This window comes from Schistocerca cancellata, chromosome 6 (assembly GCF_023864275.1).
Source record: "Schistocerca cancellata isolate TAMUIC-IGC-003103 chromosome 6, iqSchCanc2.1, whole genome shotgun sequence".
In the NCBI taxonomy this organism is placed as follows: Eukaryota; Metazoa; Arthropoda; class Insecta; order Orthoptera; family Acrididae; genus Schistocerca; species Schistocerca cancellata.
In genome coordinates this window covers 437861908-437886899 of record NC_064631.1, presented here as the reverse complement: position 1 = coordinate 437886899, position 24992 = coordinate 437861908, and the positions used below count along the sequence as shown (strand labels likewise).

The 24992-nt window shown below is 46.0% G+C and overlaps 1 protein-coding gene across 1 annotated transcript in view; it reads right to left on the bottom strand.

The window, feature by feature from the left end:
- LOC126190766 (mediator of RNA polymerase II transcription subunit 20) overlaps positions 1 to 24992 on the bottom strand; it is a 567907-nt gene that overhangs the window by 54450 nt on the left and 488465 nt on the right. The gene's annotated exons all lie outside the window — the stretch shown is intronic.

Genomic DNA, 24992 nt, shown 5'->3' with positions numbered 1-24992 from the left:
AATGGGGACAAAAAAAAAAATAATGATTCATCCTGGCGTTTGTCTCACACGATTTGGGTAGACCACGGAAAACCTACATCTGGATGGCTAGATTTCAACGGGCGTTCAGCTTAATACGACCCATAGCTATTAAAAAATTCAGCACATCTTTCCAACACATAAAACGTAAGACCTCTCTTTCGGAGAGAAATACATAAAGCCGGTGAAACACACTGTTTAATTTGGTCCAGTCCTCACTTCCAGCAACCCTCCTCCCCAGACGAAGAACTGTAACTGGTGTCTCCACGAGAATCAATGACTACAGTAAGAGGAAAATAAATATTACGACTGTGCTGCATGAGGCGTTATGTTTAAAATTCCACAGGTCTATATACGAAATCACTGTTCTTCCCAAAAGCGTCTTGGCACAAATGCTATAAAGCGCTTTTATTTATTTTTTCCAACCAACGTGTGCAAGCTATGGTGAACCATAATAACTTCCTCTCTTTCATACGATTTTCAAGAAGGACGAAGGAGATTAGTTTTTGGTTTGGGTTGTTTGGGGGGAGGAGACCAAACAACGAGGTCATCGGTCTCATCGGATTAGGGAAGGAAGCCGGCCGTGCCCTTTCAAAGAAACCATCGCGGCAATTGCCTGTAGCGATTTAGGGAAATCACGGAAAACCTAAATCAGGATGGCCGGACGCGGGATTGAACCGTCGTCCTCCCGAACGCGAGTCCAGTGTGCTAACCACTGCACCACCTCGCTCGGTAAGGAGATTAGTGTTTAACGTCCCGCCGACAACGAGATCATTAAAAACGGAGCACAAACTCGGATTATGGAGGGATGGAGAAGGAAAGCGGCTGCGCCCTTTCGAAGGAACGATCCCGGCAAGTGCCTTAAGCGATTCAGGGAAATCAAGGAAAACGTAAATCAGGGTGGCGTGTCCAGTGTGCTAATCACTGCGCTATTCCGCTCGGTCACAAGATTTTGTATTCATACGTAGCATGAAATGTAGGAACACACACAACAGACACTTTAGTCATCAGTAATTTATTCTCCTTCACTATTTAAAACAGTGTGCCAACGGCTGGTTAACTTTTCGATTCCGCGACTGTAGAAATCAAGTGGTCTTGAGGCGAAGAACTCGTCGAGCCATGTTCCCTTCCGAAAAGGAAGTTCCTTGAAGGGTGTTCGACAGAGCGCGGAAACGGTGAAAATCTGAGGGCGCAAGAGTGGGTACAGAATGACTTCCCAATCCAACTTCCATACAGTGTTTTTTGTCAGTCTAGCAGAATGCGGGCGGGCATTATCGTGGAGTAGCATCACTTCAAGCAGTCTTGCTGGTCGTTGTTCGTGGTCTGCTCCTGCAAGACGCGTCAGTTCTTAACAATAAATGTCAGCAGCGACGTTTACACATTGGGGAAGCAATTCGTAGTATGCAACACCGTCGCTGTTCCACGAAATGCATAACATTATCTTTTGAGGATATGCGAAGGTCTTTGTATGGGAGAGTTCCCGCTTTGTTTGGACTCAACAATTCCATTCTTTTCCGTATGTTAGAATAAAGACAGGAATGGTTGTTGTAGTTGTTCACGAGCCAACTGATGACGAGCAAGCAGAGATGCACATATGGCCACCCGCTGATTTTTGTGATTTCGGCTTGAATCTTCCCCACCGCATGCAAATGTCCCATGATGGTGGAATGATCACAATACGTCACATTTCTCAGTTGTCGAGTACACTGACGCAGACCATTGTGGTTAGTGCGTTTAAACGATTTTCAGCAAATCCGGAAGGTGTTCCTGATCGTGGAGAGTCACTAACGTCAACACGATCCTCCTTAAAACGAGAAAACCATTTTCTCGCCTTGCTCTGTCCAATGGCATTATCTCCACACATGGCGCAAATGTTTCCGGTTGTCTCCACTGCTGTCAGCCGTCTGTTGAACTCAAATACCAGAATATGTCGGAAATGTTCCGATTTCTCCGATGGCAATCCATTTTCTAGCGTCCACATCTCCATTCACTGTCTCCAAATGACAAAATTTATACTCAAACCGCAACAGTGAACTACAAATAAAAAATGATATAGATAAATAAACACATAGCAACCGAAATACCAACACGCAAAACAAAAATGGTACGAACTTGTGCACCAATTAAAACGAGGGTTGCCCAGAAAATAACGCACCGCATTTTTTCCCCTTCTTTATTGAACATAATGAGAATTACAGACACGAAAGAATGGTGTTTTATCTAAATACCTCATTTTTCCACGTAATCTCCATCCCGTTCTATGGCCTTCCTCCAGCGCGAAACAAGGACGTGTATGCCCTGTCGCTACCAATCCTTGTCCTGCGGGCGGAGCCAATGCTTCACAGTGTGAACTTCCTTTGCTGATTAACAGATACAGCGCCAACTGCCGAGTCGAAATGCGTCCGTCCTCGCGAATACCACCATCAGCTCGCTGCAACATGTCAGGTGTGACAGCCGTGGATGGTCTCCCCGACCGCTGCAAATCTTGAAGCTCCGCCGAACCGCCTTCTGATGACCTCACCCTCCGTGCCCAGCGACTAACTGTGCTTCTGTCGACAGCAGATTCTCCATGGACTTTGCAAAAGCCTTTGTCCATACTCTTCACGGTTTCTTTCTCTGCAGTGCGAAATTCAGTGACGGTACGTTGCTTGTAATGTACATCACCTACAGATGCCATTTTCAAACTGTCCTGCAGCTACGGAAGTGACGGGAACCTGGTGCGCTAACTCAGGAGACTGCAAACAATATATAAGTAACGTTTCTCATTCGTAGCATTGTTTTCGGCTGAGGAACAAAATACGGTGCATTAATTTCTGGGCAACACTCGTAATTTGATTTTGCTCGAGGTGATAATTACGCTACTGGCCATTAAAATTGCTACAGCACGAAGATGACGTGCTACACACGCGAAATTTAACCGACCGGTAGGAGATGCTGTGATATGCAAATGATTAGCTTTTCAGAGCATTCACAAAAGGTTGGCGCCGGCGGCGACACCTACAACGTGCTGACATGAGGAAAGTTTCCAACCGATTTCTCATACACAAACAGCAGTTGACCCCCGTTGCCTGGTGAAACGTTGATGTGACGCCTCGTGTAAGGAGGAGAAATGCGTATCATCACGTTTCCGAGTTTGATAAAGGTCGAACTGTAGCCTATCGCGATTGCGGTTTATCGTATCGCGACATTGCTGCTCGCGTTGGTCGAGATCCAATGACTGTTAGCAGAATTTGGAATCGTTGGGTTCAGGAGGATAATCCGGAACGCCGTGCTGGATTCCAACGGCCTCGTATCACTACCAGTCGAGATGACAGGGATCTTATCTGCATGGCTGTAACGGATCGTGCAAACACGTCTCGATCCCAGAGTCAACAGAGGGGACGTTTGCAAGACAACAACCATCTGCACCAACGGTTCGACGACGTTTGCAGCAGGATGGACTATCAGCTCGGAGACCATGACCGCGGTTACCCTTGACGCTGCATCACACACAGGAGCGCCAGCGTTGGTGTACTCAACGACGAACCTGGGTGCACGAATGGCAAAACGTCATTTTTTCGGATGAATCCAGGTTCTGTTTACAGCATCATGATGGTCGCATCTGTATTTGGCGTCATCGCAGTGAACGCACATTGGAAGCGTGTATTCATCATCGGCATACTTGTGTATCACCCGGCGTGATGGTATGGGGTGCCATTGGTTACACGTCTCGGTCACCTCTTGTTCGCACTGACGACACTTTGAACAGTGGACGTTACATTTCAGATGTGTTGCGACCCGTGGCTCTACCCTTCATTCGATCCCTGCGAAACCCTATATTTCAGCACGATAATGCCCAACCGCATGTTGCAGGTCCTGTGCGGGCCTTTCTGGAAACAGAAAATGTTCGACTGCTGCCCTGGCCAGCACATTCTCCAGCTCTCTCGGCAACTGAAAACGTCTGGTCAATGGTGGCCGAGCAGCTGGCTCGTCACAATACGCGAGTCACTACTCTTGATGAACTGTGGTATCGTGTTGAAGCTGCTTGGGCAGCTGTACCTGTACACGCCATCCAAGCTCTGTTTGACTCAATGCCCAGGCGTATCAAGGCCGTTGTTACGGCCAGAGGTGGTTGTTCTGGGTACTGATTTCTCAAGATCTATGGACCCAAATTGCGTGAAAATGTAATCACATGTCAGTTCTAGTATAATATATTGTCCAATGAATACCCGTTTATCATGTGCATTTCTTGTTAGTGTAGCAATTTTAATGGCCAGTAGTGTAAATCTTTGACTAAACATCGTATAAGGCTTGGACCTAATGTTAGCAGAGGTGTTCATGATTTATTTTGATACTCATGACAAAAGACAAACGGAGTGAGAGACTGCGGCGAAAGAAGGGGTAAACATAGCACTGGGAAACAGCGCGTCGTTGCACTTGGAGAGGCATGTCTGTGCCGCTGTGCGTTGCCGGAATGTAATGGTACGCGGCACCGCGCTGCAGTGAGATGGAACGTGAGTGTGGCGGCAGGTCGGATTGTGTGACGCGGACGAGCCCGGAGGCGGCGGCGGCGGCGGCGGCGGCGGCGGCGGGCAGGGCGACACTCGCGGCGCGGGGCGGCGCACGTAACCCCGCGGTCGCCTGAGCAGGCGGCAGGCAGGCAGCCGGCACAGCACGGCACAGTATCGATTGCGGGCCGCGGCGCACCTCCGGCTGCCGGCTGAGGCGCCGCTTCACCAAACCCGACACCTGCGCGCCGCCGCTCTCCACCTCGAGGTCCCAGTTCCCTAACGCTGCTCTCGTGCACGTATCCCCTGCTCTACCTTAACTACACATGTTTTCCTAAATTACTCGCACATCACAGGTGGCAGTTCACGAGAAAATTTAATCGAGTGAGGTATCGGACTTTAGAGCGGTCCGATATGATCGACTATCGATATCTCCGATTCGGTATTATTTCCATACTACAGCGAAATACTCGATAATTTTATCGTATCGTACGAAATATCTGAGTATCGGCATCGAATATATTGAGTGGTGCGTTGAAAAGTAATAATCTTTCACCACTAAATCTATATCTACATACATATGTAGCCCGCAAGCCACTTTTGGCCAAGGGTCACTTGTACCACTACTGATCATTTCCTTTTTCTCTTCCACTCGCAGACACAGAGAGGGATAGACGACCGTCTATATGCCTCCTTATTAGCCAAAATATTTCGCATTTTATTTTCGTGGTCCCTAGGCTAAATGTACGCTGGTGGTAGTAGAATCGTTCTGCAGTCAGCTTCAAATACCGGCGCTCTACGTTTTCTCTATAGTGTTCCTCAAAAAGAACGTCCTCATCCCTCCGGAGATTCCCGCTTGAGCACACGCAGCATCCTTGTAATACTCGCGTGCCGATCGAACCTACCGGTAAAAACCTAGCAGCCTGCCTCTGTATTGCTTCGATCTCTTCCTTTAATTTGACCTCGTGTGGATTCCAACAAGCTAGAGCAGTACTCAAGCATGGGACGCACTAGTGTTCTGCACGCGATCTACTTTATAGACGAACCACACTTTCCTAAAGTGCTCCCAACAAATCGAAGTCGATCATTCGTCTCTACTAGAGTCTTTACGTGCTCGTTCCATATCATATCTCTTTGCACCGAGATATGTATTCACGTCACCTGGCTGAAGCCGTATGCTACCAATGCTGAATTTGAAAGTCACAGGATTGTTTTACCAACTCATCAACTCATTAAATTTCAGTTTTTTTTAATTTAGAGCCAGAATTGAAAGAAAACAGCCCTCGGTAACTATTTTTAACGAATTAACCGGGTTGCAACACTGTTAGGAGTTCCTTCCTCAGAATTTAAATCAAAGAATAGTCTATAACATGGTCACAGAATTATGACTAAAGACATATGATACAGAGTATAAGTACGGGATCATCGTGAAAGACTGGCAGTACTTACATGTCATTTATAAAATAATAAATACGCCAAAAGGGCATTAATCACAAAGATATTAAAGATAAAAAACCTGTGATGGCGAGCAACTAAGGGCTGCTCGTTACTTGCGCGGTTATAGGTTGCAATCTGCGATCTGAAACAGCATTTAATAATTACCTAAGCTCATCATGAATTCCTGTAAATAGTGACGAGGTAGTGCACGTTATTTTTGAGGCATGTATGAAAGACAGACACACAAGGGCAATACGATTATATAAATACGAGGTTATTATAAATGATTGAAGAGATTTCATAAATTCACTGTAGCTACAGCAATTGGCGTATTGTCACGAAACTCAGCACTCAGAGAAAAACTCAAGAAGTTTTGAACTGTTGCAGCCGCACTTCAGATTTTTACTACGAGAGCGGAGGATTGACCAGTTTGTCAAGATAGTGCCAGGCGCCAGAAAAGCGTTTGTTGTGCTTGAAATGCATTCACGTCAGTCTGCCATAACAGTGCAACGACACTTCAGAACTTAGACATAGATTCACGAACAGCCAACTCCATTCGGCGATAATACGCGCAGATGAAACCTTCACGATGACTCTGCAAAGGGGAAATCAACCGTTCGGCCTGCAGTGAGTGAAGGAACAGTTGACCGCGTGCAGGCGAGTTTCAGACGGAGCCCGAACATACCACAATCGACCCTTTGGAAGATCTTAAGGAAAAGACTGAAGCTAAAGCCTCACTGCTCGCAACTGCTACAAGCCCTGACTCCCAATGACAAAGTCGAACGCTTTGAACTTTCGGCACAGTTACAAAAGCTCATGGAAGAGAATGGGTTCTGTAAGAAACTCATCCTCAGTGATGAAGCAACGTTTTTTTGTAAATGGAACAGGCACAGTGTGCGAATCTGGGGGACAGAGAATCCCCACACTATCGTGCAACACATTCGAGATTCATCAAAAGTTTATGTGTTCTGTGTAGTCTCTGGATTTAAAGTTCATTATCTCTTTTCCATCTGCGAAAAAGATAGTTGCAGAACACGTGTATTTGAACATGCTGGAAAATTGGCTCATAACACAACTGGAGACCGGCAGTGTGGATTTCATCTACCAACAGAACGGTGCTCCACCCAACTTCCCTCAGCATGTTCGTGAATTCTTAATCAGGAAATTGAGAACTGGTGGATCTGTCGTGGTGGGGTCGACGAGCAGCAATTTGTGTCACTGTCCCCACGCTATCCCAACCTAACTCCCATGCGATTTTTTGTATGGGGTCATGTGGAAGAGTAGGTGTTTACTGCTCCTCTAGCAAACCTATCAGACCCGCGAGCTCGTATCAACAGTGCTTCTGAACATATTGATAGGGACATGCGCCGCCGAAAGTGGGAAGAACTCGATTATCGCTTGATATCTGCAGAATCAGTAGGCGGCACATATGGATCATTTGCATTACACCCTTAGACAAATGAATCTCACTGTCAGGAGTATAATTGGCTTCGGTGATGAGGTCCGCTACAAACTGAACCCCGATAACCAGCGGAGACGTGTCTGGAGACCCCCCCCCCCCCCCCTCCCAAACAGCAGTGGGATACTAACATGATTGTCGCCCGCCATATGGCCCGACAACGATGAATGATTGTCGGTAGCGCACTCTTACAGCAAAGCGCTACATAGACGATATTCTACGCCCAGTTTTGTTGCTCGGGCCTACATTTCAGAATGATAATGCCGGGCCGGACAGGGGGAGAGGTTCCACTGCATGTCTTCGTGCTTGTCAAACACTACCTTGGACAGCAACGTCGCCGGATCTCTCCCCAACTAAGAACGTTTGGAGCAGTATGGGCTCGGCAGTTGCACAGGAATTAGAACGATACTCCTCAGGAGGACATCCAACAACTCTATCAGTCAATGGCAAACCGAATAACTGCTTGCATAAGCAGCAGAGGTGGACCAACGCGTTAGAGACTTTCCCAATTTGTGAAGTTCTTTCTCTTGAATATATCACCCAATTTTTCTAAAATTGTAATCATTTGAAACTTCCTGACAGATCAAAACTGTGTGCCGGACCGAGACTCGAACTCGGGACCTTTGCCTTTCGCGGGCAAGTGCTCTACCATCTGAGCTACCCAAGGACGACTCACGCCCCGTGCCTGGGTAGCTCAGATGGTAGAGTACTTGCCCGCGAAAGGCAAAGGTCCCGAGTTCGAGTCTCGGTCCGGCACACAATTTTAATCTGCCAGGAAGTTTCATATCAGCGCACACTCCGCTGCAGAGTGAAAATCTCATTTTGTAATCATTTGTTTGTCTGTAAATCTACATCACATCTGCTGATTTCCGTCCCATTATGAAAATTTCCTCATAGTCCGTCTTTTACTTTCTTTGTTTCTGTTCCAGAGTGTTTGTCAAAGAAAAATTTAGAAGTTTTTCTATTGTTTGCATAGCCTTGTGACAATAGGTCAAATAATATAGCTATAGCAAATGTTGGAAATCGCTTCAATTAACTGTAGTAACCTTGTATACTGTTTCTAATTATATGTTAATTTTTTTAACCTACTACAGCAACTTCCGCAGTACTACCAACACCGCCTGCAGCATGTGAATTTAAAGCAATACAAAGAAGTCCGCAAGACGTGTATAGCAAGTAAACTTTAGCGTCAATACGTGCACCGTGCTCACGTCCTGGCCTTCAGTTCTCTTCCCTTAAGTTGATTACGCTCTAAAAAGGAACTCGGTCGACTTATATCTGGTTCCTAGTTTCAGACCCACAAAACTTTCTAATATGTGATACATAGTTTCTGTTTCAATACTGAAGCAGTCGTCAAATATTCATTATATTCCCTTACGCAAAAAATGGCTCTGAGCACTATGGGACTTAACTTCTGAGGTCATCAGTCCCGTAGAACTTAGAACTACTTAAACCTAACTAACCTAAGGACATCACACACATCCATGCCCGAGGCATCCCTTACGCACTGTGTTAACGAAAGTAAGTGAGAAACAGAGGTGGCTAGTACGGTAGTCACGGTATGGAAATGAAATTACGAGGCCGCGCGGGATTATCCGAGCGGTCTAAGGCGCTGCAGTCATGGACTGTGCGGCTGGTCCCGGCGGAGGTTCGAGTCCTCCCTCGGGCATGTGTGTGTGTGTGTGTGTGTGTTTGTCCTTAGGATAATTTAGGTTAAGTATTGTGTAACCTTCGGGACTGATGATCTCAGCAGTTAAGTCCCAAAAGATTTCAAACACATTTGAACATCTTTTTTATTTATTTATTTGTTTATTTTTTTTTAATTACGAAGAGCTCCTACATCACATTAAGACAGCACTTCGGAATCGTGGCACACGTACAGGCTGGCACGAAATCTGGATTCCTCTTACCCCAGGTATCGGAGCCTCACAATTCTGCCAGCGCTCTGACTGACTGTGCAAGTTGTCGGGGAGACGGGACGATCTGCAAGGATAGCGACGGCCGCCGCCCATGCCGTGCCCCTCCCTGAACCGCAGAAAAGTTCCCCCTTTATTGGAAAGTGCACCCGCTTCGACGGCATCACACACATACACACACACAGACTCAGAGGGTGGCAGGGAGGTCAGGAAGCAATCTCTCAGTCGACGCCACGAAATTCGACGGAGCGTGCGCCCGGCTGCCTGACATCACAACGATCTGACCCGATCGAATTCAAATTCAGCCGCCGCGCCGGGCGAACAACTCCTAGGGCTACGGCTGCCGCGAATCCTCGCGCCCAAATCTGCTCTTGACGCATCGGACGATCGGGAAGGAAGCACAGATTCGGCGAACGTATCTTTATTTAATTCTTTCTATGGCAAGCGGGACAAAACAAAACGTATTTGATAAAAGCACCAATGCGAAAATAATAATACACATACACGTCATTCATGTAATCAGTTATGCCAGCTACATAAATTCATTTCACTTTCCACGTTAAAATGACCCCACCTCTTGCAGTTGGGATTAGTGTACTGCTCGAGTTCTTTGTCCAAGGAAAAGCATCGTAATAATGCTTCTATCCCGGGTTCGGAGGCCGGTAGTGAAATATATATGCGAATAAAATCGAAGATTTGCTCTACGCTGGAGTCACAAAAGTCATGGGACAGTGATATGCACATATAAAGATGGCGGTAGTAGCGCGTACACATCGTATGAAACGGCAATGCATTGGAGGGATGTCATTTTTACCTAGGTGATTCACGTGAAAAACTTTCCGATGTGATTATGGCCGCACAACGGGAATTACCAGAAGATGTTTGGTTTGTGGTGCGCTCAACCGCACGTTATCACCGCCCGTACAAATTCCCAGCCCTTGCACAGCCCAGTCTCGCCACATTCATGAATGATGATGATTAAATGATGAGAACAACACAAACACCCAGTCTTTTCAAGGCAGGTGAAAATCCCTTGCCCCGCCGGGAAGCGAAGAGAATTAACAGACTCCGAACGCGGAGTGGTAGTTGGAACTAGCCGCATGGTACATTCCATTTCGGAAATTGTTTGAGAATTCAGTATTTGGAGATCCAAAAGAGAGTGCCGTGTACATCAAATTTCGGGCATTATCTCTCACGGCCTTCACCTTAAGAGCAGAAGCAGAGGCGTTTGCGTAGAGATGTCAGTGCTAACAAACAAGCAATACTGCGTAAAATAACTGAAGAAATCAATGTAGAACGTACGACGAACGCCTGCAGCGCCTCTCCTGAGCTCGTGATCATACCGGTTGGAACCTAGACGACTGGAACACCGCGGACTGGTCAGGTGAGTTCCCATTTCAGGTTTTAAGAGCTGACGCTAAGATTCGCCCCAACAAAAGCATGACCCAGGTTGTCAACCAGACACTGTGCAAGCTGGTAGTGGTTCCATAACAGTCCAACTGAAATGAGTAGTGCAACTGGAGTGATCAAAGACTGTAAGTGGTTATGTTCGCCTACTTGGAGACAGTTTGTAGCCATTCATGGACTCCATGTTTCCATACAACGATGCAATTTTTATGGAAGACAATGCGCCATGTTACCGGGCCACGACTGTTCGCGATGGATTTGAAGGACATTCAAGACAACTAGAGCGAATGATGTGGCCACCCAGATCGCCCGACATCTGTGGACATAAAAGAGATGTCAGATCTTGCACAAAATCCTGCACCAGCAACACTTTAGCAACTATGGATGGCTATACAGGCAGCGTGGCTCAGTATTTCTGCAGGTGCTTCCAACGACCTGTTAGAGCCCACGCCACGTCGAGTTGCTGCACTACGCCGAGCAGAAGGGGGTGCGACACGTATCCAATGGCTTTTGTCGCCCTAGTGTATTCACTGATGAACTTATTTCAAATTAGAAATGTTAGATACGAAAATTTTGGGTAAAGAATATCCTGTCGCTGATGAAACTTGTATCATGTTTCTGGTGACAAGAGGTTAAACCAGACTCTCTTCGTCCTCTACGTAAATGACCTGTTTCGCCTACTGTTGTAATATGATACACGTTCGTCTGCAGGACGTAACGCACAATCGAAGTTGGGACTATTACATTAACAACAGTCTGAAGTAAGACATTGCCGTTAAGATAAAACCATCAGGACAGCTCCGGCACTGCAAGATACGTTAGATAGCATTTGCAGTGTATGTTGCCATTAAATGTTTTATAATCTTCTTGATAAATATTCATAAAATTCCGAGAGCCCATGCTATACGACTACTTCCTCCAACACACATCTCGTATAGAACTATATACATTGTAGTATATGCACAGAGTTATCCACGATCTTTCTTCACGTATATCACCCGCGAATGAATAGGAATTTTGAGGAAAATGAGGAGCGATACAGACAAACTATGTACCCTTTGTCACACACTGCTTATAGTTTCGAGCGCACAGATGTAGATACATGGTCGTGTCTTGGTTATTTGTCGAAAATGTGGCGCAGTGTGTATTGTGCCCTTTCGTTACAACTTTTCATACTGTTTCTGTCTGCTAAAATCCTACCTCGGTAAGTCAAGTTTAACGTGACTGCTCTTGTACTAGCGAGAATCAAATATAAACCGGAATTTTTGTTCTATGCGCCTTTTTTGTAAACGAAGAGCGACGCGATCTCCGCTCATTGTTGCTTTCGTTTCCAGCGATTGTTCTCCACAGCTAGAAGGTGGTTGTACCGTTTCTTTAGTCAGATTCTGACTGTCAAGAGCAAGAGGTACCGTCATCTGTCGCGCAACGCATTGTAATCAAGATTCGCACAACAGAGGGCGTAAAACAGTCAGGAATTTTGTAAAGACTTGCAGCACAGTTCGGGGACAACGCCATGAGAAAGACTCAAGTGCACGCTTGGCACAGTTTTTTCGAGAACGAGAAACCGATGTCGCCCAAGGGCCAGCATGAGAGGAGAATATTGACAGGTTTATTGAAGACGATCGCCGAGCATCAATTGCAGAAATTGCTACTGAGGTTGGCGCAAGGTACGATGGTGCTCAGGCAATCATTACTGCCGGCCGCTGTGGACGAACGGTTCTAGGCGCTTCAGTCCGGAACCGCGCTGCTGCAGCGGTCGCAGGTTCGAATCCTGCCTCGTGCATGGATGTGTGTGATGTCCTTAGGTTGGTTAGGTTTAAGTAGTTCTAAGACTAGGGGGCTGATGACCTCAGATGTAAAGTCCCATAGACCCATTTGAGCCATTTTAAGCAACCATTGACAACCTTGGACTTCGGGAAGTGTTCGAAAGATGGGTGATTCGTTCTCTCACCGCAGAGCACAAATTTTATCGTCCCGAGGTCTGCAAATGGTTCTTGAAACGCTTCCAAACTGAAGGGTAACGTTTTTTTGCACCGTATTGTGACCTATGATGAAACGTGGGAGCACCGTTACATCCCGGAATCGCAAAAAAAGTAGCACAGAATGGTGCAAAAAGGACAAATCTGTAGCCGGCAAAACCAAAACCCGTGTCTCTGCGGTGAAGGTTCTTCCAAGAGTCTTTTTATCTTTTAATTGTGTTCTTCTCATCGATTTTCTACACGCACGTCGTTCTGTCAACGCTGCATACTACTGCCGACGTCTGGACCTAATAAAACGAGCCTGTCGCCAGAACAGGCGCGCACTTCCAGTCTGGGATGTGATCGTGCTTCACGACGGCGCTCGACTCCACACAGCCGCCTCAACTCAACAAAATTTCAGGAACTTTTCTCGACCACAATAGAACATCCTCCCTACGGTCTGGACTTATCTCCCCGTGATTTTCATTTTTTTTTTACCTCTAAAGTTAGCAGTCGAAGGACACAGATCTGACGACGATGGCGCTCTCGAAATCTTCGTGCGAAACTAGCTGCTGTCAGCCACGTTCATTTTACGATACGGGATCAAGAAACCACGGGTGCCTACACGCGGGGGCCAAGGAGCGCCGCCCCCCTCCTAGCTGTCAACATTCGGAAAAAATGTTGTCTTTTCTTTCAAGAAAATGATTTAGAACTTGCACTGCGTAGCTTTTAACAGAATCTCAAGTAGAACTTTTGTTATGACTACTTACACGTCGCTATTCGTCTTCCAACATATTAAACATAACCCATAGCCCTAGTTCTTGCCTCCAGACTTTCGTATGAGCACCTTGCAAGAAACGGCCTATCCACTGGAGAAATGTGTTTCGCGCACAGGAGACAATATAAAAAAATGACTTCTTCTGACACTCAATTACACTTACATAAATAAATTCCGGTTTATATTTGATCCACCCTCGTGTTTTTACTCTTTTTAACTACTGAGTGTTAATTTTTAAATTTTTATTTGAGCAACGAACTTTGGTATCTGTTCATATTATCTAACCTGCCTGCAATGAAATGTTAGGAAATCTGAGACATGCAAACTTGTTCACTGTAATTTCCGAGTCCTTACTTTGAAGCAGTGTTCTGAGGGATCTTCCACTTCTTTTAGTATTCTGCTACACTTGCGTATAACCTGCTGTGTGTTTTCTTCAAGGTAATGGTAAACTACGGGTGAGGACGTCTATCTTTGCTTGTTGTTAATTGGTAGGTAAATAATTAAATGAAATAACAGATTTACAGTTATTCCTTTTGAGTTACGACTTATTATTTGCAAGGCATCAACTGTTAACATGCAACATTACCACTGAATGCACCAACCACAAAATTTTTCTATGTTCATCAATTTGCTAAACTAAAACTTCATCGATAATTTTCTCGTTTAATAGTCACACCGATCTTATACCCTCAGTATTGCATCTAAGATTGTTAATTATCCCAGTATTTCTACACTTCTCCCTCTCTTTCGCCGTAGTACACTCTTGATATATAGCCAGAACAACACAAATTTAACAAGACGGAAAACGCACCGCACAAGTTAACAAATACTAATCGCACAAAATAAATGTAGCTGAAACATCAGCAAAGTTTCTTCGTTGTCATGACATACACAACGGAAATCAGCTTAATTCGGAGGTACACGTTTCTGGTGTGTTAACATCACAATGAGTACATAAAAATTGAAGCTCTGATTACGAACCTGTGACTACGAAACGTGAATTTGGTGAAGAAAAACGTTTTTCAAAAGACAGTGGAGGACTCTTCTTGTTAAGTTATGTATAAATTCACTATCTCCGTTTTTGAAAGTGTATCTACGATGGCTACCACGCAATCATGCAAAAAGCCAGTAGGCTGAAAATACTGCCGTGTATCCTCTGTCCGATTCTTTTCTGTCTCACACAAACACAGAAGGGTGACCAGGGGAGGGGGGCAGGGTGGGGGTGGGGGGCAAAGAGGGTAAGGCAGAAAGAGATGTGGCCCTTGTTGGGAGGTAGACTGAACTCTGCGCGAAGCAGAGAAGGTGGGACGAAACAGAGGGAACGGCGCGTCATTAGCGGGCGTTATCTGGTAGGCTGGACAGGGGCCGCCTCCAGGTCTGGAAACGGCGAAAGCCGGGGTTAATTAGTAACTGTCCGCTAGCCACGCTGCTGGACTTCCAGCGCCATTCCAGCAGCGACGCATCTGCTTAAAACATCGTTGCCGGCCAGAGTCTGCTGACTATTGATACTTCACACCGTCGCATCATACGGCTCACGGAAGATCACACAATAATGTGATATCATATGATTAAAGAGAAACCGCAGGAGTTAGTCCTAAGGTCAGCAAAAAACTTTATGTCAATGGAAAAAGACAAATTTTAAGCAAAGCAATTTTTCTGAAAATTATCGTTCAAGAACACACAACGGATTACAGAGTCAGCTGTGTACTAAATATTTCCATGTATTTTAGCAGTCATAATTTTAATTCCTATGTGGAGCACCTATACGTATGGAAGCCCGAAACTACCTACGCAATATTAATAATTTCGACGAACCGACTGGTAACACGTAATTTGACTCAGGTCTGGATACAACACCAAGGTGTAATTCACATAGTACAATAAACGAAATAACTTCTTGATTTTGAAATCCCACTTAATGTTTCCATCTATGAGGATCAACTACAGAAAACGATCCCTGAGAATATGAAGAGTAAAAAAACTTAATATCGACACACAGTGTGCAATGCGTCCCGAGGGGGGTACACCCACATGAAGGTGGAGAGAAAAGTTCTTTGACAGGGTTGGTTTCAATGTTTCAAAATCCACATTAGAAAACACCTGCCAAGTAGGACTGTTCTGTCTGTAGAAGTGTTTTAGCTCCACACCCGAGAGTGAGTGCATGATGTCTATACTACAGGGTCGGCACAAGACCTGGGTAATTAGACCTGCGCATGTTGCAAGTGAAACGGGTTGGATTGGGTTGTTTGGGGGAGGAGAGCAGACAGCGAGGTCATCGGTCTCATCGGATTAGGTAAGGTCGTGAAAGGAAGTCGGCCGCGCCCTTTCAAAGCTTGGAGCGATTTAGGGAAATCACGGAAAACCTAAATCAGGATGGCCGGACGCGGGATTGAACCGTCGTCCTCCCGAATGCGAGTCCAATGTGTTGGCCACTGCGCCACCTCGCTCGGTGCAAGTGATACGGATAGTGGCATTTTCTGTGGAGAACATTCTTGCCCTTTTGAGTGTGGAGCTTAAACACTAGTACAGACAGAACGCTCCCACTTGCCTTGTGTGTTCTCACGTATACTTTCAGTCACTGAAACGATAGTCTAATTTCGAATCTGCTTGCCGAGTTAAACACTGAAAAACTGACAGTTCAGTGGTGGTTCATAGCTATGTTCTTTACATGCCTCCTCATATTTCCAGTTTCGACTTCAAAGATGTGTTCTGTGTGTTAGGGCAACACTATTAGCCTACAGGATCGTATGGATCAGCAAAAAATGACGCAGTAGCTTAGGTTCTGCAGGTCCGAAATAAAGCTCATGTTGGGAAAATGGAAGTTGGAGCTGAACATCTCGTCGGTACTAAGCTCTTCATAGCCGAAATAGTAGCTCTGTTGGGCAACAATGAGAAAGGAAACGATCAGTGGCCTCATCCAAAGACTCCTGCACGCCGTCGTAGGAGACTAATATCACCACTGTTGGACATAAATTCCCTCACCAGATTGCGAGTGCCACCTTGCTCCGTACATTTAGAAACAGGCACACCGTGAAACAGTAAACGCTCTACTTCCTGTCCCTCAGGTGCCATATTTACGCCTCAAATTTTGAATGGACGATTACTAAAGGGCATAAAATGTTACATTTATCGTGAAAGAAACGCTACATATACTTAGTTTATCAAGCAATATATTCTAGAAGTTTTGACAATGTAGTAAAAGGAAGGACTCTTAGCATGAGTCGTCCCTAGTGGCCAAAACTTTCCGGTTGCCCATTACTCTTCGTTCTAAGGACGCCAGTAACGTAACTGTCAACCGGTAAGATCTCCGCTTATATTAAAAAGTTAAGTCTGAAGAGAAGCCCTGATTTTAGGCACGCTTTAGACAGAATCACATTTATTTCTTCATGAATAATGGTTTACGATTTTTTTCTTTTCTTTTTTGCGGCCTAAATTGATTCGGCGGCTACGTATTCTATACGAAATGGCATCTGAAGGATGTCTGGTGGGACGGCAAGAACTCTTAAGTAAGCCCTCTCCAGCAAATACACCTGACTGTTCTCTATCCTCGATACAGTGTTCCTTGCTTCATGGATGTTCAAATGTGTGTGAAATGTTATGGGACGTAACTGCTAAGGTCATCAGTCCCTAAGCTTACACACTACTTGACCTAAATTATCCTAAGGACAAACACACACACACACCCATGCCCGAGGGAGGAGTCGAACCTCCGCCGGGACCAGTCCATGACTGCAGCGCCTTAGACACCTCGGCTCATCCTGCGCGGCCGTGGATCATCATACCAATACAGAAAATGTTTAATTCCAGTCTGCTGCCACACTGTAAGAAGCATACTATTGTCTCGTACACATTTCCGTTGCTTTTTCTATAGACCAAAACTACTGGTCGTATGCTAACCACGAAAAATACACTAAAGTGCCAAAGAAACAGGTGTACGCATGCATATTCAAATACAGATATATGTAAACCGGTAGAATACGTCGCTGCGGTTGGCAACGCCTATATAAGACAACACGTGTCTGCGCAGTTGTTAGATCGGTTACTGCTGCTACAGTGGCAGGTTATCAACATCTGAGTGACGTGAACATGGGGTTACAATCGGCTCACGAGCGATGGGACACAGCATCTCCGAGGTAGCGATGAAGTGGGTATTTTCCCGCACGGTCAATTCCCGAGTGTACCGTCAATATCAGGAATTCGGTAAAACATCGCTGCGGCCGGAAAGACATCCTGCAAGAACGGCATCAACAATGACTGAAAAGAATCGTTCAATGTGGCAGAACTGGAGCCCTTCCGCAAGTTACTGAAGATGTCAATGCTGGGCCATCAACAAGTGTCAGCGTGCGAATCATTCGACGAAACATCATCAATATAGGCTTTCGAAGCCGAAGCACCACTCGTGTACCCTTAATGATTGCACGACACAAAGATTTACGCCTCGCCTAGGCCCGTCAACACCGACATTGGACTGTTGATGACTGGAAACACGTTCCCTGGTCGGAGGAGTCTCGTTTCAAATTGTATCTATCGAATGTATGTGAACAGGTATGGAGACAACATCATGAATCCATGGACCCTTCATGTCAGCAGTGGACTGTTCAAGCTGGTGGACGCTCTGTAATGGTGTGGGCTTGTGCAGTTGGAGTGATATTGGACCTCTCGATACGTCTAGATACGACTCTGACAGATGACACGTGCGTAAGGATCCTGCCTGATCACCTGCATCCATTCATGTCCATTGTGCATTCCGACCGACTTGGGCAATTCCAGCAGGACAATGCGACAACCCAAACGCCCATAATTGCAACATAGTGGCTCCAGTAAGACTCGTCTGAGTTTAAACACTTCCGCTGGCCACCAAATCTCCCAGACATGAACATTATTGAGCTTATATGGGATTCCTTGCAACGTGCTGCAAGAGATCTCCACCCCGTCATACTCTAATGGATTTAGACATGTTCAAATGGTTCAAATGGCTCTGAGCACTATGGGACTTAACGTCGGAGGTCATCAGTCCCCTAGAACTTAGAACTACTTAAACCTAACTAATCTACGGACATCACACACATCCATGCCCGAGGCAGGATTCGAAACTGCAACCGTAGCGGTCGCGCGGTTCCAGACTGTAGCGCCTAGAACCGCTCGGCCACTCCGTCCGGCAAATACGATTCATGCATGTACGAAGGAACAGGCACTGCGGCGATTGGAGCCGTTGTGAAATACATGAAATAACTGAGTGACGACGATGAAAATTCGTGCCAGACCGAGACTCGAACCCGGATTTCTTGCTTATCACGAGCGGTCGCCTTACGTTAGGCTATCCGAGCACCACTCACCACCGCCAGACGCAAACTTCATTACGTGGTCCAACATGTATCAACAACCAGCATCGAGGACTGGGTTTTTGTGTTGTCCTCATCGTTTCATCATAATTAATGAATGTGGCGAGACTGGACTGGGTAAATATTGGGAATTTGTACGGGCGCTGAAACCGCGCAGTTGAGCGCCCCACAACCCAAACATCATCATCGTACATTGTATATTCCCGTGCAGGGGAGACATTTTAATTGAAAGTTGCTTGCTCTGTGTCGGCGGATAAATACGATACTGTTGTGCGCATCTTGTACAGAAATACGGCGCAATGTTCCTTCGAACATGGAACTGGGCAAGTGACTTTCAATTAAAATGTTTCCCCTGCACGGGAATATAGATAACGAATGTACGAGTGCTGGTTGTAGACCCATGGTTGACGACTTACGGAAATAAGTTAGCCTAATGGTAAGGTGACCGCTCGCAATTAAACGGGAAGTCTAGGTTCGAATCCCGGCCCGGTACAAATTTTCATTGTCGTTATCCATTATACAGCTGTTGGATGTCCTTACTCGCGACTGCGAATAGATTTTATGTTTCCGGAAAATTTGCGGGTCGTAGGCGCCAGACTGAAATTCACGTAGTCCGATGGCGGGAAATCGCCCAGAAAAACACATTCTGACTATCGGGCCCACTGACTCCCGTAGATCATCAGCAGGTCGGATTCCGTCCGCGACCGCCGTGTCTCCCCGAACCCCGGAAGCGGCGTGCTACCGGGCGACCATGGCGAGCATTTGGGCGGGTCTTCTAGTCTGAGGTAATACTTCTGCTAGTCCGGATTAACGTCACTAACGTTGATAATTGTATCCAAATTATCCCTTACGTTTGACAGACGAAAATTTGGTCTATTATATGTCCGAATTACCGCAAATTCCGAACTAGCGAAGTCCGAATGACAGAAGGTTTGCTGTATAGAATCTGTAGGGGAAAACTACAGTGGCACCACTGCCGACGCCAGGTCAAAACAATAACGGCCGTAGGACGCAGATGGCACGGGGCAGTGGTGTCGTCATTGTTCCCAGTGACACAAACTGTGAGCCGCGAGAGCTTTCAGTCTCCGCCCGTGCCACGAGTTACGAGGCTATTCTCCGCGCGCCACGCTACGTTCGCCACCGGCCGTCGCCTAATCCAGTGGCGGTGGTCGCTGTTACCTGCGCGCTCGTCTATCGTCGCAGCCACCCTCTGTAAGCTCACTGTCCGTCCTGTAATACGATCAAGTATACCATTCGCCTTCTCCAACTGACAGTCGAAAGAATACAGGTAGTTATTACTGCAACACCTGTGTCGTGATGTTCACTACGAACACAGCCGCACATAGCACTAAATTATGAAGGCCTCGAGTTTGATCTCCAGTCAATCCTAGGATTTTTGTCTGTACTCATCACTTTTTTTACCTCTAGGCCGGCCGCTGTGGCCGAGCGGTTCTAGGCGCTTCAGTCTGGAACCGCGCTGCTGCTACGGCTGCAGGTTCGAATCCTGTGTGTAATGTCCTTAGGTTAGTTAGGTTTAAGTGGTTCTAAGTCTAGGGGACTGATGACCTCAGGAAATCCCATAGTGCTTAGAGCCATTCGAACCATTTTTTACCTCTGTCAGTGTTTTTGTTGAGAAAATTACGAATTCCACCGTAGTTCGGAGAACACGTTAAACTGTAACCCCACCCCCATAATTGCCAAGGTAAAGTGTATTCTATTATACAGTAAATGTAGCAAATAAATTCCAGTACAGTGCACTTTTGCTTCTGAAAACATAGAGCAGGGATTTCCATATATTTCCTTGATAGAACATTTTGAGTACCGTGGTATTTCGACGGAAGATCTTTTTTGTTTTGAAAGTTAATAAAATTTTTAGAAAATGCCTAATGTTATTGGTAATCACATCCACATGGCGTTTTGTGGTGCCAACAACAGTCCGTTATGAAATTTATCTCTATTAAATTAGTACTGTCAAAATGTCGCATAAAGGGCCATTTTATTAATAGATTTTCGCGGAGCACTTGTTGACTTCACGAGGAACACCAATGTTCAGCGCAACACAGTTTGGGAAACACTGACCTAGAGTAATGTGCATGTGCAATGGTGTATTCGTACAACTCGTTTTTTATTATTACCTTTGAATATGTACTTTACTTCAGTCAGTCCTATTATTCATAGTTGTGATATCATTACATTAGATGTTTTTAAATTAAGTATTCTTTACAGTATCGAACATTATATTACACTTCCTCTAGTTTTATTTAACCATTACATACAACGTATGCTATATTCCCAATTATACATTCAGATAACAGTTTTGGAAAACATTTCTATTACTTAACGGAATGATATTAGTCCCAGTCAATCCAAATTAATGTGGATCACTGCAGTTGCAGGTAGTAAACCCTTTCATATGTTTCTCTTCTTGTAGGAAAACGTTGTGTACAAAAATCTCTGGGTATCCCAGCGAACGCGCAGTGTGTGTGCATGCGCATTGTAAGGTACGTAAGTGCAGATGTAACGCACCCTTGTCAGATGTTCTAGAGAATTTCTGCCCCAGTTCCAGTAACGACACAGAGGTCGGGTCGGTGAGAACTGCTGTTCCACTTCGGGAACGGCGGTCAGTGGAAACGCGATCCATCGAGAGTTTGCAGGACCCTGTGTTCACGCTCATGTTGCTGCCACCAATCGGCAACATTCGGGCGAATGATATGGCCACCCACATCGCCCGACATAAATCTCATCGAACATTTATGGGGCATAATCGAGAGGTCAGTTCGTGCACAAAATCCTACAGCGGCAACACTTCCGCAATTATAGACGGCTGTAGAGGCAGCATCGGTCAATATTTCTGCACGGGACTTCCAACGATTTCTTGAGTCCATATCACGTCGAGCTGCTGCACTACGCCAGGCAAAAGAAGTTCCGACACGATACTAGGAGGTATCCGATAACTATTGTCACCTCAGTGAATAAGGAGCCACGGAGTGTTGTGTTGCCAGTAACAGGAGAATGGTTTGGTCACATAAGACCAGTGACTTCGGGCATGGTCTAGTCACTGGATGTCACTTAAGTAACATATCCAATAGGGACACTTCAATTACTCCAAAACTGCTAATACTGACTGTTAGCAACGTGACCGTGAATGTAATGAAGGACAGGGACCGTTGAGCATTACACAGGGTGGCTACAAAAATCAGCCGAAGTAATCACTAGTGAGTTCCGAAGTATTACCAGTAGTCCAGTACAATGATTGTTCGTAGGGAGTTGAAAACAATGGAGTATAAAGTTCGAGCGGTTCCTAATATGCGACACATTCTTGTAATAAGTGCTAGGCCATGCTTGAGGTGACGGAAAGAGCGATCACAATGGACAATCGATGACTGGAAACGAATGATTTTGAGTGATGAATCGCGCTGAATCCCACGGCAACCGGATGGAAGAGTTTGGGTGTGGTAACACCTCGAGAAGTTTCCTATCATCATGATCAGTGCAAGTAGTAAAGTACGGGGTAGTTGGTGTTACAGTTGGGAGACGATGACTGTATCACAATAACATTCTATAGTGTCATAAAGCGGCATCTGTGAGGCAGTGGTTTCTGGACAATAAGATTCCTAAAATGGAATGACCTGCCCAGAGTGCCGAAATGGACTCAATGGAACACCTTTCGGATGGGTTAGAACATCGACGTCGATTCCGCTCCAAATCTCAGCATCCATCATCACTACCTTCTCTAGTGGCGGCACTTGAGGAAGAACGTGTCGACATTCTCCACAGACATACAGGCATCTCATTGAAAGTGTCCCCAACTGAATTCAAGCCATCGTAAAGGCAAAGAGTGGTCACACGCCAAACTAAATGTCCACTAACACACGTCACGAAACTTTTTATCAAGAGACTGAAGAGCACAGCATACAGCAAGTCCGGATTGCTTTCCCGAAGTATGACTGCTCTAGGAAAACTTCCGATCTCCACTAAATGGATAATAGCAAAGCAAACACCTGTGTTTGCGAGACGACGAGGCGCATCTTACAGAGGTTAGACGCGGAATGCAATCCACGAATTACAATTCCCCCCTCCCCCCTCTTCGCAATTACCATGCACCGCCGGTCCCAGAGGCCACACTTAATGTAAAAGTTAAATAACTTTCCGCATTAATATCTGACTCGCATGTTTGACTACTATGTTAGTCCATTCTCATCATCCTGCCACAGTGCGATACGTTCACATTAGACATTAGGTCAGGACGTCGCGAGTTAGTTGTCGCGTCAGTGGGCTGCCGCGGTCGGTGTTGGGGTCACGGCAGCCGGTGTAACACTGTAGCTCTCCTCTGTCCCTGTCTCCGCAGTGTAGGAGAGATCCCAGCCGCCGCTGCAGGAAACGGAGCGCCCTGCCCCGGATGGATTTCCGGGAAGCCTGCTGGAGCAGACGCGCGCGGCATTCGGTCGGCTTCTACGAGTAGGGTACGGGGTGCTGGGATCGCGGCTACAGAATCACTCCCGCTGGACACGTCAGCTCGCGTGACAACAGCGCCGGGGCTTAGCGGACAAACGGCCCGCCGGCCGCTCTATTCCCAGAGCGAATGTAGCCATTCTTCTCCCCGGCACAGCTCTGTCAGAATGACGGACTCTCCACAGTTCGCGCAGGCGCCAGTGCATTATGCAGGGCTGCTCTCTCTCTCTCTCTCTCTCTCTCTCTCTCTCTCTCTCTCTCTCTCACACACACACACACACACACACACACACACAGTGATGGAATACTACTGAATTCTCCGTTCTTTTTGAGAATTTATCAGTTGCAAGCACTCGGTGTCCACGTCCTATTGGTTTCGTCAGGCGGTAAGCTCTTTGTCCATCACCACCCAAGTTCCCAGGTAATTAAAGACGCACTGATGAAACGTAACAGACGTTTTCGGCTGCAAATGCTTGAAATCATCCGCCTCTTTTCATCTGAAGCATTTCACTTATTGTGATTACCTGACATGGTCAGTCAGTGCAGGAAGTGGCCTACAAACTTTTACTGTAGTCTTCCTATTAAAACTTTTATTTATTTGCCAAGATAGTTATGTTAACAGATTGGTGGCATAATAAAATGGCTCTGAGCACTATGGGACTCAACAGCTTAGGTCATAAGTCCCCTAGAACTTAGAACTACTTAAACCTAACTAACCTAAGGACAGCACACACACCCATGCCCGAGGCAGGATTCGAACCTGCGACCGTAGCAGCCTCGCGGTTCCGGACTGCAACGCCAGAACCGCACGGCCACCGCGGCCGGCTGGTGGCATAATGGGTTTTGTTTATGTGTGTGTGGGGGGAGGGGGAGGGGGAGGGGGGGGAGAATACTGCTCATCCTGAACCAACTGAGCTATCTGAATCGAATCACGAGGTTAAAATACCTCGGCTCAGCTAGCTATAGTTGGAGTCCAGAACAAAGGCGGTGCAGTTTATGCTTATTCTGCGCAGTTACGTCACGCATACTCCAACAGCCAATGAGCGTTCAGTAGTGTACTGAGCGCTCTGCTCTGAATGCCGCAGTTAATGCAAGCATTAAACGTGATCGTAGCGAGCTGTTATCGCTGATGGTGGTGGTAAGTGATACATTCTGTATAAGTGAGCGAGAACATATTTCGAAGGATATACCCTACCTTCAAGCGGAAAGCATGCGCATACGACATGGAACTGTCAACGATGCCATGACCGTCCGTGCCTCGACATGCGCCAAACGCCATCGTTCGGATCTGACTATAGTTCACATAAAAACATCGATAACATTCAAAATCCATTACCATGACAAAATGCACTTCCAAATTAGTAGTCAATCGTCTGCCAGATCAATATTCCGTACAATTTTCATTTGAGCATTTGTGAAGAGAATTTTATTTTTGTATGTTTTTAGCACTACTATTCTCATGTCAACCCGGTTCAGTCAACATAGTATAAACAAGATTTTCATGCGTGTACAATCTGAAACACGTGAGCGATTCCAAATTTTATTTTGATGCACTAAATCTTGCATAAAATTGGCCTTCAAAGTGATTTGACACTATATAAAAGGCAACTTGAATTAAAAGGCACTTTGTAATTATGAGTTATAGCTTGGTTGACATACTACCGAGGATATTACAGGCAACATTACAGAACAAGCTGCCTCATTTGAGGGGCAGCCAAGTATCGAGAGAGTGGCATCA